Source organism: Castor canadensis, chromosome 10 (assembly GCF_047511655.1).
Source record: "Castor canadensis chromosome 10, mCasCan1.hap1v2, whole genome shotgun sequence".
Taxonomy (NCBI): Eukaryota; Metazoa; Chordata; class Mammalia; order Rodentia; family Castoridae; genus Castor; species Castor canadensis.
Genome location: NC_133395.1, coordinates 88,972,052 through 88,984,971, shown reverse-complemented (window position 1 = coordinate 88,984,971; position 12,920 = coordinate 88,972,052). Strand labels below are relative to the sequence as shown.

The following is a 12,920-nucleotide window of genomic DNA, read 5'->3' as shown; positions in this document are numbered from 1 at the left end:
CTGCTGCCAGGACGAGGGTCAAGTTTTCTCGGGGGAAAATTTCTCAGTGCTCTCGGGCGCTTGTTCTTCTGGGAATGTCCACTGCTGTGGCCAAGGCGGGGGATGCACAGCTCGGGCCAGGGCAAGCAGGCGCCCTCCTCCGTCGCCTCCTGGAGCCGTATCCTTGGATGGGTGCGTGGCTCCCAGCGGAGGTCTCGGGGACCCTTCCGGTCCTCTTCGTCCGGAAAGCGCCACTGCCCCTCCAGCCCATCAGGAAAACGGCAGCCGCGCCCTTCGCCGACCCGCTCCGCCCTCCTCCACACTCAGGGCCTGGGGCTGCGGGGCTGAATCGTGAGGCTTTCCAGCCCAGGACTTCACCTCTGGCCCCTTTCCCACCCGGGATCTTGGGAAGAAGAAACAAAACCAAACACAGCCAAAGCCATCTCCTCTGACCCGGGGCCCCTCCACATCCCTTCCGATCCCGGGTTCCTGCCGGCCTCCCGGGGCGTTTCTCCCAGGCAGGCCTTCGCGGCCACTACACGGGGCTGAGCACTCGAGTCCTCGGGCGTCACGGGGCCCGCGGCCACGCCAAGCACGCACGACTCCCGGGTCTCGTCTGCTCCTGGGTGCCCTGGGCCTCTTCCCTGTGCCGCTGCTGGGTCTTGTGCCCCTGCTTGGCCTCCTTCAGACCCGGCCCCGTGCTACGCGGCCACGTGCTACAGGATCGTGCCAGCAGAACTGGCCCTGGCTGAGCCCCGTACCCACCCTCCTGCCATCCCTGGCCCTGCTAGCAAATGGCAGAGATCCTCTGGCCTCCGAGCCCAGACAAAAATCCTGATGCAGTTGGCCGAGGGGCCGCAAACCAAGGCTTCGCTTGTTCCCGCTCAGGCCCCAGCCATACCCTCTTGTCCTTCGGCTGCTCGTGTGTGGGGTGGGGGAGAGGAGGGTGCGTCCCCGTGCGTGCGTGCGTGGTCTGGGTGTCTCTGCCTGGTGTGTGTGTGTGTGTGTGTGTGTGTTAGATGCCGTGCCTGGTGTAGGTCGGGAAGAGCAAGCCCTCACGCACAGAGCCCCATCACACACTGGGGCCGGGCCGAGGGGGTCAATCTGCTCGGCCTGATTGCGTTGGGCATACATTGCAGAAGGTGGGTTTTCCAAGGCGGAGCAGAGGGTCCCGGCACCTGAGGTTGTCCACGGGGAGAATGTCTGTTCCACGGGGGCAAGCGGTCCCTTCCGTCGTGCCCAAGCCCATGTGACCCCGAAGGCCAGGTGGCCCCGGTCCTTGAGCTGACTGAGGAGTGCTTTGAGACCCGGAGGGTGGCACAGGCGACTGGGCGCCAGCGGCGGCCCTCCCTCCCTTTGAGCGGGACGGGGAGCTGCCGCTGGCATCCGGAGCTCTGGCGGCCTGCGCCCTCTGTCCCTGTGACCGCAGGCTCTGCCGTGGGAGGCGGGATCCCACGTAGAGGTCGCGCGCTGGCTGCCCTGTCTTGGGTTGAGCGACGGAGCGCGACGTGGAGCAGCACCCGACTGAGGCTCCCTGCTTCTCTGTCCCCTGGCGTCTTGCCCTGGACCCAGTGCACCACCTTGTGGCGAGCCCAGGTGTGGCGCGTCCCGCTGTGGGGCCCGCTGGGGTGCAGGACCCACTTTCTCATGGCTTCCGCACGTCCCTCCCCGCCCGCCTGGAGGGCAGTTGGGGAGCGGTCCCCAACGTGGCCTGGGACCAACCTCGCTGGTGACCCGTGTCGTGGGCGCGTGCCCCAGGAGAGTGTGGGGAGGGGAGAGGATTCGGGGACGTAGCTGTGAGGATTCGGTGTGCGTGGGTCTGGCGGGTGGCCCGGACGGGGTCGGGGTCGTGGTCACGGTGGGTCGTTGTGGTGGTGATGTTGGTGGTGCTGGGGGTGGTGGTGGTGGTGGGGGGGTGGTGGCGAAGTCCCCGAAGACAAAAGGAGCAGCGAGGGAGGGAGGAGCAAAAGCCTACAGCACCCGGTATTCCCAGGCGGTCTCCCATCCAAGTACTAACCAGGCCCGACCCTGCTTAGCTTCCGAGATCAGACGAGATCGGGCGCGTTCAGGGTGGTATGGCCCTAGACGCTCGCCGCCGCCTCCGGGAGCCCCAAGAGCCTGCCGAGGGCCCCGGCGTGCGTCTCCACACTGCTCTCCTGGCACGGCTGGGAGTCCGGGTGGGGGCTGGCAGCCCGGGGCCAGCGGCCAGAGGCCCCGCGCGCCTGCTCGGGCAGCCGGTCTCGCCCAGGTGGCCGCTGGGTGGCTTTCTTCCCGAGGTGTCCTGCTGCCAGGACGAGGGTCAAGTTTTCTCGGGGGAAAATTTCTCAGTGCTCTCGGGCGCTTGTTCTTCTGGGAATGTCCACTGCTGTGGCCAAGGCGGGGGACGCACAGCTCGGGCCAGGGCAAGCAGCCGCCCTCCTCCGTCGCCTCCTGGAGCCGTATCCTTGGGTGGGTGCGTGGCTCCCAGCGGAGGTCTCGGGGACCCTTCCGGTCCTCTTCGTCCGGAAAGCGCCCCTGCCCCTCCAGCCCATCAGGAAAACGGCAGCCGCGCCCTTCGCCGACCCGCTCCGCCCTCCTCCACACTCAGGGCCTGGGGCTGCGGGGCTGAATCGTGAGGCTTTCCAGCCCAGGACTTCACCTCTGGCCCCTTTCACACCCGGGATCTTGGGAAGAAGAAACAAAACCAAACACAGCCAAAGCCATCTCCTCCGACCCGGGGCCCCTCCACATCCCTTCCGATCCCGGGTTCCTGCCGGCCTCCCGGGGCGTTTCTCCCAGGCAGGCCTTCGCGGCCACTACACGGGGCTGAGCACTCGAGTCCTCGGGCGTCACGGGGCCCGCGGCCACGCCAAGCACGCACGACTCCCGGGTCTCGTCTGCTCCTGGGTGCCCTGGGCCTCTTCCCTGTGCCGCTGCTGGGTCTTGTGCCCCTGCTTGGCCTCCTTCAGACCCGACCCCGTGCTACGCGGCCACGTGCTACAGGATCGTGCCAGCAGAACTGGCCCTGGCTGAGCCCCGTACCCACCCTCCTGCCATCCCTGGCCCTGCTAGCAAATGGCAGAGATCCTCTGGCCTCCGAGCCCAGACAAAAATCCTGATGCAGTTGGCCGAGGGGCCGCAAACCAAGGCTTCGCTTGTTCCCGCTCAGGCCCCAGCCATACCCTCTTGTCCTTCGGCTGCTCGTGTGTGGGGTGGGGGAGAGGAGGGTGCGTCCCCCTGCGTGCGTGCGTGGTCTGGGTGTCTCTGCGTGGTGTGTGTGTGTGTGTGTGTGTGTGTTAGATGCCGTGCCTGGTGTAGGTGGGGAAGAGCAAGCCCTCATGCACAGAGCCCCATCACACACTGGGGCCGGGCCGAGGGGGTCAATCTGCTCGGCCTGATTGCGTTGGGCATACATTGCAGAAGGTGGGTTTTCCAAGGCAGAGCAGAGGGTACCGGCACCTGAGGTTGTCCACGGGGAGAATGTCTGTTCCACGGGGGCAAGCGGTCCCTTCCGTCGTGCCCAAGCCCATGTGACCCCGAAGGCCAGGTGGCCCCGGTCCTTGAGCTGACTGAGGAGTGCTTTGAGACCCGGAGGGTGGCACAGGCGACTGGGCGCCAGCGGCGGCACTCCCTCCCTTTGAGCGGGACGGGGAGCTACCGCTGGCATCCGGAGCTCTGGCGGCCTGCGCCCTCTGTCCCTGTGACCGCAGGCTCTGCCGTGGGAGGCGGGATCCCACGTAGAGGTCGCGCGCTGGCTGCCCTGTCTTGGGTTGAGCGACGGAGCGCGACGTGGAGCAGCACCCGACTGAGGCTCCCTGCTTCTCTGTCCCCTGGCGTCTTGCCCTGGACCCAGTGCACCACCTTGTGGCGAGCCCAGGTGTGGCGCGTCCCGCTGTGGGGCCCGCTGGGATGCAGGACCCACTTTCTCATGGCTTCCGCACGTCCCTCCCCGCCCGCCTGGAGGGCAGTTGGGGAGCGGTCCCCAACGTGGCCTGGGACCAACCTCGCTGGTGACCCGTGTCGTGGGCGCGTGCCCCAGGAGAGTGTGGGGAGGGGAGAGGATTCGGGGACGTAGCTGTGAGGATTCGGTGTGCGTGGGTCTGGCGGGTGGCCCGGACGGGGTCGGGGTCGTGGTCACGGTGGGTCGTTGTGGTGGTGATGTTGGTGGTGCTGGGGGTGGTGGTGGTGGTGGGGGGGTGGTGGCGAAGTCCCCGAAGACAAAAGGAGCAGCGAGGGAGGGAGGAGCAAAAGCCTACAGCACCCGGTATTCCCAGGCGGTCTCCCATCCAAGTACTAACCAGGCCCGACCCTGCTTAGCTTCCGAGATCAGACGAGATCGGGCGCGTTCAGGGTGGTATGGCCGTAGACGCTCGCCGCCGCCTCCGGGAGCCCCAAGAGCCTGCCGAGGGCCCCGGCGTGCGTCTCCACACTGCTCTCCTGGCACGGCTGGGAGTCCGGGTGGGGGCTGGCAGCCCGGGGCCAGCGGCCAGAGGCCCCGCGCGCCTGCTCGGGCAGCCGGTCTCGCCCAGGTGGCCGCTGGGTGGCTTTCTTCCCGAGGTGTCCTGCTGCCAGGACGAGGGTCAAGTTTTCTCGGGGGAAAATTTCTCAGTGCTCTCGGGCGCTTGTTCTTCTGGGAATGTCCACTGCTGTGGCCAAGGCGGGGGACGCACAGCTCGGGCCAGGGCAAGCAGCCGCCCTCCTCCGTCGCCTCCTGGAGCCGTATCCTTGGGTGGGTGCGTGGCTCCCAGCGGAGGTCTCGGGGACCCTTCCGGTCCTCTTCGTCCGGAAAGCGCCACTGCCCCTCCAGCCCATCAGGAAAACGGCAGCCACGCCCTTCGCCGACCCGCTCCATCCTCCTCCACACTCAGGGCCTGGGGCTGCGGGGCTGAATCGTGAGGCTTTCCAGCCCAGGACTTCACCTCTGGCCCCTTTCACACCCGGGATCTTGGGAAGAAGAAACAAAACCAAACACAGCCAAAGCCATCTCCTCCGACCCGGGGCCCCTCCACATCCCTTCCGATCCCGGGTTCCTGCCGGCCTCCCGGGGCGTTTCTCCCAGGCAGGCCTTCGCGGCCACTACACGGGGCTGAGCACTCGAGTCCTCGGGCGTCACGGGGCCCGCGGCCACGCCAAGCACGCACGACTCCCGGGTCTCGTCTGCTCCTGGGTGCCCTGGGCCTCTTCCCTGTGCCGCTGCTGGGTCTTGTGCCCCTGCTTGGCCTCCTTCAGACCCGACCCCGTGCTACGCGGCCACGTGCTACAGGATCGTGCCAGCAAAACTGGCCCTGGCTGAGCCCCGTACCCACCCTCCTGCCATCCCTGGCCCTGCTAGCAAATGGCAGAGATCCTCTGGCCTCCGAGCCCAGACAAAAATCCTGATGCAGTTGGCCGAGGGGCCGCAAACCAAGGCTTCGCTTGTTCCCGCTCAGGCCCCAGCCATACCCTCTTGTCCTTCGGCTGCTCGTGTGTGGGGTGGGGGAGAGGAGGGTGCGTCCCCGTGCGTGCGTGCGTGGTCTGGGTGTCTCTGCGTGGTGTGTGTGTGTGTGTGTGTGTGTGTGTTAGATGCCGTGCCTGGTGTAGGTGGGGAAGAGCAAGCCCTCACGCACAGAGCCCCATCACACACTGGGGCCGGGCCGAGGGGGTCAATCTGCTCGGCCTGATTGCGTTGGGCATACATTGCAGAAGGTGGGTTTTCCAAGGCGGAGCAGAGGGTCCCGGCACCTGAGGTTGTCCACGGGGAGAATGTCTGTTCCACGGGGGCAAGCGGTCCCTTCCGTCGTGCCCAAGCCCATGTGACCCCGAAGGCCAGGTGTCCCCGGTCCTTGAGCTGACTGAGGAGTGCTTTGAGACCCGGAGGGTGGCACAGGCGACTGGGCGCCAGCGGCGGCCCTCCCTCCCTTTGAGCGGGACGGGGAGCTGCCGCTGGCATCCGGAGCTCTGGCGGCCTGCGCCCTCTGTCCCTGTGACCGCAGGCTCTGCCGTGGGAGGCGGGATCCCACGTAGAGGTCGCGCGCTGGCTGCCCTGTCTTGGGTTGAGCGACGGAGCGCGACGTGGAGCAGCACCCGACTGAGGCTCCCTGCTTCTCTGTCCCCTGGCGTCTTGCCCTGGACCCAGTGCACCACCTTGTGGCGAGCCCAGGTGTGGTGCGTCCCGCTGTGGGGCCCGCTGGGGTGCAGGACCCACTTTCTCATGGCTTCCGCACGTCCCTCCCCGCCCGCCTGGAGGGCAGTTGGGGAGCGGTCCCCAACGTGGCCTGGGACCAACCTCGCTGGTGACCCGTGTCGCGGGCGCGCGCCCCAGGAGAGTGTGGGGAGGGGAGAGGATTCGGGGACGTAGCTGTGAGGATTCGGTGTGCGTGGGTCTGGCAGGTGGCCCGGACGGGTTCGGGGTCGTGGTCACGGTGGGTCGTTGTGGTGGTGGTGGTGGTGGTGCTGGGGGTGGTGGTGGTGGTGGGGGGGTGGTGGCGAAGTCCCCGAAGACAAAAGGAGCAGCGAGGGAGGGAGGAGCAAAAGCCTACAGCACCCGGTATTCCCAGGCGGTCTCCCATCCAAGTACTAACCAGGCCCGACCCTGCTTAGCTTCCGAGATCAGACGAGATCGGGCGCGTTCAGGGTGGTATGGCCGTAGACGCTAGCCGCCGCCTCCGGGAGCCCCAAGAGCCTGCCGAGGGCCCCGGCGTGCGTCTCCACGCTGCTCTCCTGGCACGGCTGGGAGTCCGGGTGGGGGCTGGCAGCCCGGGGCCAGCGGCCAGAGGCCCCGCGCGCCTGCTCGGGCAGCCGGTCTCGCCCAGGTGGCCGCTGGGTGGCTTTCTTCCCGAGGTGTCCTGCTGCCAGGACGAGGGTCAAGTTTTCTCGGGGGAAAATTTCTCAGTGCTCTCGGGCGCTTGTTCTTCTGGGAATGTCCACTGCTGTGGCCAAGGCGGGGGACGCACAGCTCGGGCCAGGGCAAGCAGCCGCCCTCCTCCGTCGCCTCCTGGAGCCGTATCCTTGGGTGGGTGCGTGGCTCCCAGCGGAGGTCTCGGGGACCCTTCCGGTCCTCTTCGTCCGGAAAGCGCCACTGCCCCTCCAGCCCATCAGGAAAACGGCAGCCGCGCCCTTCGCCGACCCGCTCCGCCCTCCTCCACACTCAGGGCCTGGGGCTGCGGGGCTGAATCGTGAGGCTTTCCAGCCCAGGACTTCACCTCTGGCCCCTTTCACACACGGGATCTTGGGAAGAAGAAACAAAACCAAACACAGCCAAAGCCATCTCCTCCGACCCGGGGCCCCTCCACATCCCTTCCGATCCCAGGTTCCTGCGGCCTCCCGGGGCGTTTCTCCCAGGCAGGCCTTCGCGGCCACTACACGGGGCTGAGCACTCGAGTCCTCGGGCGTCACGGGGCCCGCGGCCACGCCAAGCACGCACGACTCCCGGGTCTCGTCTGCTCCTGGGTGCCCTGGGCCTCTTCCCTGTGCCGCTGCTGGGTCTTGTGCCCCTGCTTGGCCTCCTTCAGACCCGGCCCCGTGCTACGCGGCCACGTGCTACAGGATCGTGCCAGCAGAACTGGCCCTGGCTGAGCCCCGTACCCACCCTCCTGCCATCCCTGGCCCTGCTAGCAAATGGCAGAGATCCTCTGGCCTCCGAACCCAGACAAAAATCCTGATGCAGTTGGCTGAGGGGCCGCAAACCAAGGCTTCGCTTGTTCCCGCTCAGGCCCCAGCCATACCCTCTTGTCCTTCGGCTGCTCGTGTGTGGGGTGGGGGAGAGGAGGGTGCGTCCCCGTGCGTGCGTGCGTGGTCTGGGTGTCTCTGCGTGGTGTGTGTGTGTGTGTGTGTGTGTGTGTGTGTGTGTGTGTGTGTTAGATGCCGTGCCTGGTGTAGGTGGGGAAGAGCAAGCCCTCACGCACAGAGCCCCATCACACACTGGGGCCGGGCCGAGGGGGTCAATCTGCTCGGCCTGATTGCATTGGGCATACATTGCAGAAGGTGGGTTTTCCAAGGCGGAGCAGAGGGTCCCGGCACCTGAGGTTGTCCACGGGGAGAATGTCTGTTCCACGGGGGCAAGCGGTCCCTTCCGTCGTGCCCAAGCCCATGTGACCCCGAAGGCCAGGTGGCCCCGGTCCTTGAGCTGACTGAGGAGTGCTTTGAGACCCGGAGGGTGGCACAGGCAACTGGGCGCCAGCGGCGGCCCTCCCTCCCTTTGAGCGGGACGGGGAGCTGCCGCTGGCATCCGGAGCTCTGGCGGCCTGCGCCCTCTGTCCCTGTGACCGCAGGCTCTGCCGTGGGAGGCGGGATCCCACGTAGAGGTCGCGCGCTGGCTGCCCTGTCTTGGGTTGAGCGACGGAGCGCGACGTGGAGCAGCACCCGACTGAGGCTCCCTGCTTCTCTGTCCCCTGGCGTCTTGCCCTGGACCCAGTGCACCACCTTGTGGCGAGCCCAGGTGTGGCGCGTCCCGCTGTGGGGCCCGCTGGGGTGCAGGACCCACTTTCTCATGGCTTCCGCACGTCCCTCCCCGCCCGCCTGGAGGGCAGTTGGGGAGCGGTCCCCAACGTGGCCTGGGACCAACCTCGCTGGTGACCCGTGTCGCGGGCGCGCGCCCCAGGAGAGTGTGGGGAGGGGAGAGGATTCGGGAACGTAGCTGTGAGGATTCGGTGTGCGTGGGTCTGGCGGGTGGCCCGGACGGGGTCGGGGTCGTGGTCACGGTGGGTCGTTGTGGTGGTGGTGGTGGTGGTGGTGCTGGGGGTGGTGGTGGTGGTGGGGGGGTGGTGGCGAAGTCCCCGAAGACAAAAGGAGCAGCGAGGGAGGGAGGAGCAAAAGCCTACAGCACCCGGTATTCCCAGGCGGTCTCCCATCCAAGTACTAACCAGGCCCGACCCTGCTTAGCTTCCGAGATCAGACGAGATCGGGCGCGTTCAGGGTGGTATGGCCGTAGACGCTAGCCGCCGCCTCCGGGAGCCCCAAGAGCCTGCCGAGGGCCCCGGCGTGCGTCTCCACGCTGCTCTCCTGGCACGGCTGGGAGTCCGGGTGGGGGCTGGCAGCCCGGGGCCAGCGGCCAGAAGGCCCGCGCGCCTACTCGGGCAGCCGGTCTCGCCCAGGTGGCCACTGGGTGGCTTTCTTCCCGAGGTGTCCTGCTGCCAGGACGAGGGTCAAGTTTTCTCGGGGGAAAATTTCTCAGTGCTCTCGGGCGCTTGTTCTTCTGGGAATGTCCACTGCTGTGGCCAAGGCGGGGGACGCACAGTTCGGGCCTGGGCAAGCAGCCGCCCTCCTCCGTCGCCTCCTGGAGCCGTATCCTTGGGTGGGTGCGTGGCTCCCAGCGGAGGTCTCGGGGACCCTTCCGGTCCTCTTCGTCCGGAAAGCGCCAATGCCCCTCCAGCCCATCAGGAAAACGGCAGCCGCGCCCTTCGCCGACCCGCTCCGCCCTCCTCCACACTCAGGGCCTGGGGCTGCGGGGCTGAATCGTGAGGCTTTCCAGCCCAGGACTTCACCTCTGGCCCCTTTCACACCCGGGATCTTGGGAAGAAGAAACAAAACCAAACACAGCCAAAGCCATCTCCTCCGACCCGGGGCCCCTCCACATCCCTTCCGATCCCGGGTTCCTGCCGGCCTCCCGGGGCGTTTCTCCCAGGCAGGTCTTCGCGGCCACTACACGGGGCTGAGCACTCGAGTCCTCGGGCGTCACGGGGCCCGCGGCCACGCCAAGCACGCACGACTCCCGGGTCTCGTCTGCTCCTGGGTGCCCTGGGCCTCTTCCCTGTGCCGCTGCTGGGTCTTGTGCCCCTGCTTGGCCTCCTTCAGACCCGGCCCCGTGCTACGCGGCCACGTGCTACAGGATCGTGCCAGCAGAACTGGCCCTGGCTGAGCCCCGTACCCACCCTCCTGCCATCCCTGGCCCTGCTAGCAAATAGCAGAGATCCTCTGGCCTCCGAGCCCAGACAAAAATCCTGATGCAGTTGGCCGAGGGGCCGCAAACCAAGGCTTCGCTTGTTCCCGCTCAGGCCCCAGCCATACCCTCTTGTCCTTCGGCTGCTAGTGTGTGGGGTGGGGAGAGGAGGGTGCGTCCCCGTGCGTGCGTGCGTGGTCTGGGTGTCTCTGCGTGGTGTGTGTGTGTGTGTGTGTGTGTTAGATGCCGTGCCTGGTGTAGGTGGGGAAGAGCAAGCCCTCACGCACAGAGCCCCATCACACACTGGGGCCGGGCCGAGGGGGTCAATCTGCTCGGCCTGATTGCGTTGGGCATACATTGCAGAAGGTGGGTTTTCCAAGGCGGAGCAGAGGGTCCCGGCACCTGAGGTTGTCCACGGGGAGAATGTCTGTTCCACGGGGGCAAGCGGTCCCTTCCGTCGTGCCCAAGCCCATGTGACCCCGAAGGCCAGGTGGCCCCGGTCCTTGAGCTGACTGAGGAGTGCTTTGAGACCAGGAGGGTGGCACAGGCGACTGGGCGCCAGCGGGGGCCCTCCCTCCCTTTGAGCGGGACGGGGAGCTGCCGCTGGCATCCGGAGCTCTGGCGGCCTGCGCCTCTGTCCCTGTGACCGCAGGCTCTGCCGTGGGAGGCGGGATCCCACGTAGAGGTCGCGCGCTGGCTGCCCTGTCTTGGGTTGAGCGACGGAGCGCGACGTGGAGCAGCACCCGACTGAGGCTCCCTGCTTCTCTGTCCCCTGGCGTCTTGCCCTGGACCCAGTGCACCACCTTGTGGCGAGCCCAGGTGTGGCACGTCCCGCTGTGGGGCCCGTTGGGGTGCAGGACCCACTTTCTCATGGCTTCCGCACGTCCCTCCCCGCCCGCCTGGAGGGCAGTTGGGGAGCGGTCCCCAACGTGGCCTGGGACCAACCTCGCTGGTGACCCGTGTCACGGGCGCGCGCCCCAGGAGAGTGTGGGGAGGGGAGAGGATTCGGGGACGTAGCTGTGTGGATTCGGTGTGCGTGGTTCTGGCGGGTGGCCCGGACAGGGTCGGGGTCATGGTCACGGTGGGTCGTTGTGGTGGTGGTGGTGGTGGTGGTGCTGGGGGTGGTGGTGGTGGTGGGGGGGGTGGTGGCGAAGTCCCCGAAGACAAAAGGAGCAGCGAGGGAGGGAGGAGCAAAAGCCTACAGCACCCGGTATTCCCAGGCGGTCCCCCATCCAAGTACTAACCAGGCCCGACCCTGCTTAGCTTCCGAGATCAGACGAGATCGGGCGCGTTCAGGGTGGTATGGCCGTAGACGCTAGCCGCCGCCTCCGGGAGCCCCAAGAGCCTGCCGAGGGCCCCGGCGTGCGTCTCCACGCTGCTCTCCTGGCACGGCTGGGAGTCCGGGTGGGGGCTGGCAGCCCGGGGCCAGCGGCCAGAGGCCCCGCGCGCCTGCTCGGGCAGCCGGTCTCGCCCAGGTGGCCGCTGGGTGGCTTTCTTCCCGAGGTGTCCTGCTGCCAGGACGAGGGTCAAGTTTTCTCGGGGGAAAATTTCTCAGTGCTCTCGGGCGCTTGTTCTTCTGGGAATGTCCACTGCTGTGGCCAAGGCGGGGGACGCACAGCTCGGGCCAGGGCAAGCAGCCGCCCTCCTCCGTCGCCTCCTGGAGCCGTATCCTTGGGTGCGTGCGTGGCTCCCAGCGGAGGTCTCGGGGACCCTTCCGGTCCTCTTCGTCCGGAAAGCGCCACTGCCCCTCCAGCCCATCAGGAAAACGGCAGCCGCGCCCTTCGCCGACCCGCTCCGCCCTCCTCCACACTCAGGGCCTGGGGCTGCGGGGCTGAATCGTGAGGCTTTCCAGCCCAGGACTTCACCTCTGGCCCCTTTCACACCCGGGATCTTGGGAAGAAGAAACAAAACCAAACACAGCCAAAGCCATCTCCTCCGACCCGGGGCCCCTCCACATCCCTTCCGATCCCGGGTTCCTGCCGGCCTCCCGGGGCGTTTCTCCCAGGCAGGCCTTCGCGGCCACTACACGGGGCTGAGCACTCGAGTCCTCGGGCGTCACGGGGCCCGCGGCCACGCCAAGCACGCACGACTCCCGGGTCTCGTCTGCTCCTGGGTGCCCTGGGCCTCTTCCCTGTGCCGCTGCTGGGTCTTGTGCCCCTGCTTGGCCTCCTTCAGACCCGACCCCGTGCTACGCGGCCACGTGCTACAGGATCGTGCCAGCAGAACTGGCCCTGGCTGAGCCCCGTACCCACCCTCCTGCCATCCCTGGCCCTGCTAGCAAATGGCAGAGATCCTCTGGCCTCCGAGCCCAGACAAAAATCCTGATGCAGTTGGCCGAGGGGCCGCAAACCAAGGCTTCGCTTGTTCCCGCTCAGGCCCCAGCCATACCCTCTTGTCCTTCGGCTGCTCGTGTGTGGGGTGGGGGAGAGGAGGGTGCGTCCCCGTGCGTGCGTGCGTGGTCTGGGTGTCTCTGCGTGGTGTGTGTGTGTGTGTGTGTGTGTGTGTTAGATGCCGTGCCTGGTGTAGGTGGGGAAGAGCAAGCCCTCACGCACAGAGCCCCATCACACACTGGGGCCGGGCCGAGGGGGTCAATCTGCTCGGCCTGATTGCGTTGGGCATACATTGCAGAAGGTGGGTTTTCCAAGGCGGAGCAGAGGGTCCCGGCACCTGAGGTTGTCCACGGGGAGAATGTCTGTTCCACGGGGGCAAGCGGTCCCTTCCGTCGTGCCCAAGCCCATGTGACCCCGAAGGCCAGGTGGCCCCGGTCCTTGAGCTGACTGAGGAGTGCTTTGAGACCCGGAGGGTGGCACAGGCGACTGGGCGCCAGCGGCGGCCCTCCCTCCCTTTGAGCGGGACTGGGAGCTGCCGCTGGCATCCGGAGCTCTGGCGGCCTGCGCCCTCTGTCCCTGTGACCGCAGGCTCTGCCGTGGGAGGCGGGATCCCACGTAGAGGTCCCGCGCTGGCTGCCCTGTCTTGGGTTGAGCGACGGAGCGCGACGTGGAGCAGCACCCGACTGAGGCTCCCTGCTTCTCTGTCCCCTGGCGTCTTGCCCTGGACCCAGTGCACCACCTTGTGGCGAGCCCAGGTGTGGCGCGTCCCGCTGTGG

The 12,920-nt window shown here is 67.3% G+C and overlaps 5 non-coding genes across 5 annotated transcripts; all 5 read right to left on the bottom strand.

The window, feature by feature from the left end:
- Window positions 1-1,947: 1,947 nt before the first annotated feature.
- LOC141412643 (5S ribosomal RNA) lies at window positions 1,948-2,066 on the bottom strand. Its single transcript, XR_012437485.1, has one exon. It is a non-coding gene; the product is annotated as a 5S ribosomal RNA (ribosomal RNA).
- Window positions 2,067-4,207: 2,141 nt separating this feature from the next.
- On the bottom strand, window positions 4,208-4,326 carry LOC141412129 (5S ribosomal RNA). The gene has a single exon (XR_012436968.1). It is a non-coding gene; the product is annotated as a 5S ribosomal RNA (ribosomal RNA).
- A 2,143-nt stretch (window positions 4,327-6,469) lies between these two features.
- Window positions 6,470-6,588, bottom strand: LOC141412128 (5S ribosomal RNA). Its single transcript, XR_012436967.1, has one exon. It is a non-coding gene; the product is annotated as a 5S ribosomal RNA (ribosomal RNA).
- Window positions 6,589-8,749: 2,161 nt separating this feature from the next.
- Window positions 8,750-8,868, bottom strand: LOC141412127 (5S ribosomal RNA). The gene has a single exon (XR_012436966.1). It is a non-coding gene; the product is annotated as a 5S ribosomal RNA (ribosomal RNA).
- A 2,141-nt stretch (window positions 8,869-11,009) lies between these two features.
- LOC141412404 (5S ribosomal RNA) lies at window positions 11,010-11,128 on the bottom strand. Its single transcript, XR_012437244.1, has one exon. It is a non-coding gene; the product is annotated as a 5S ribosomal RNA (ribosomal RNA).
- Between the last annotated feature and the right edge of the window lie 1,792 nt (window positions 11,129-12,920).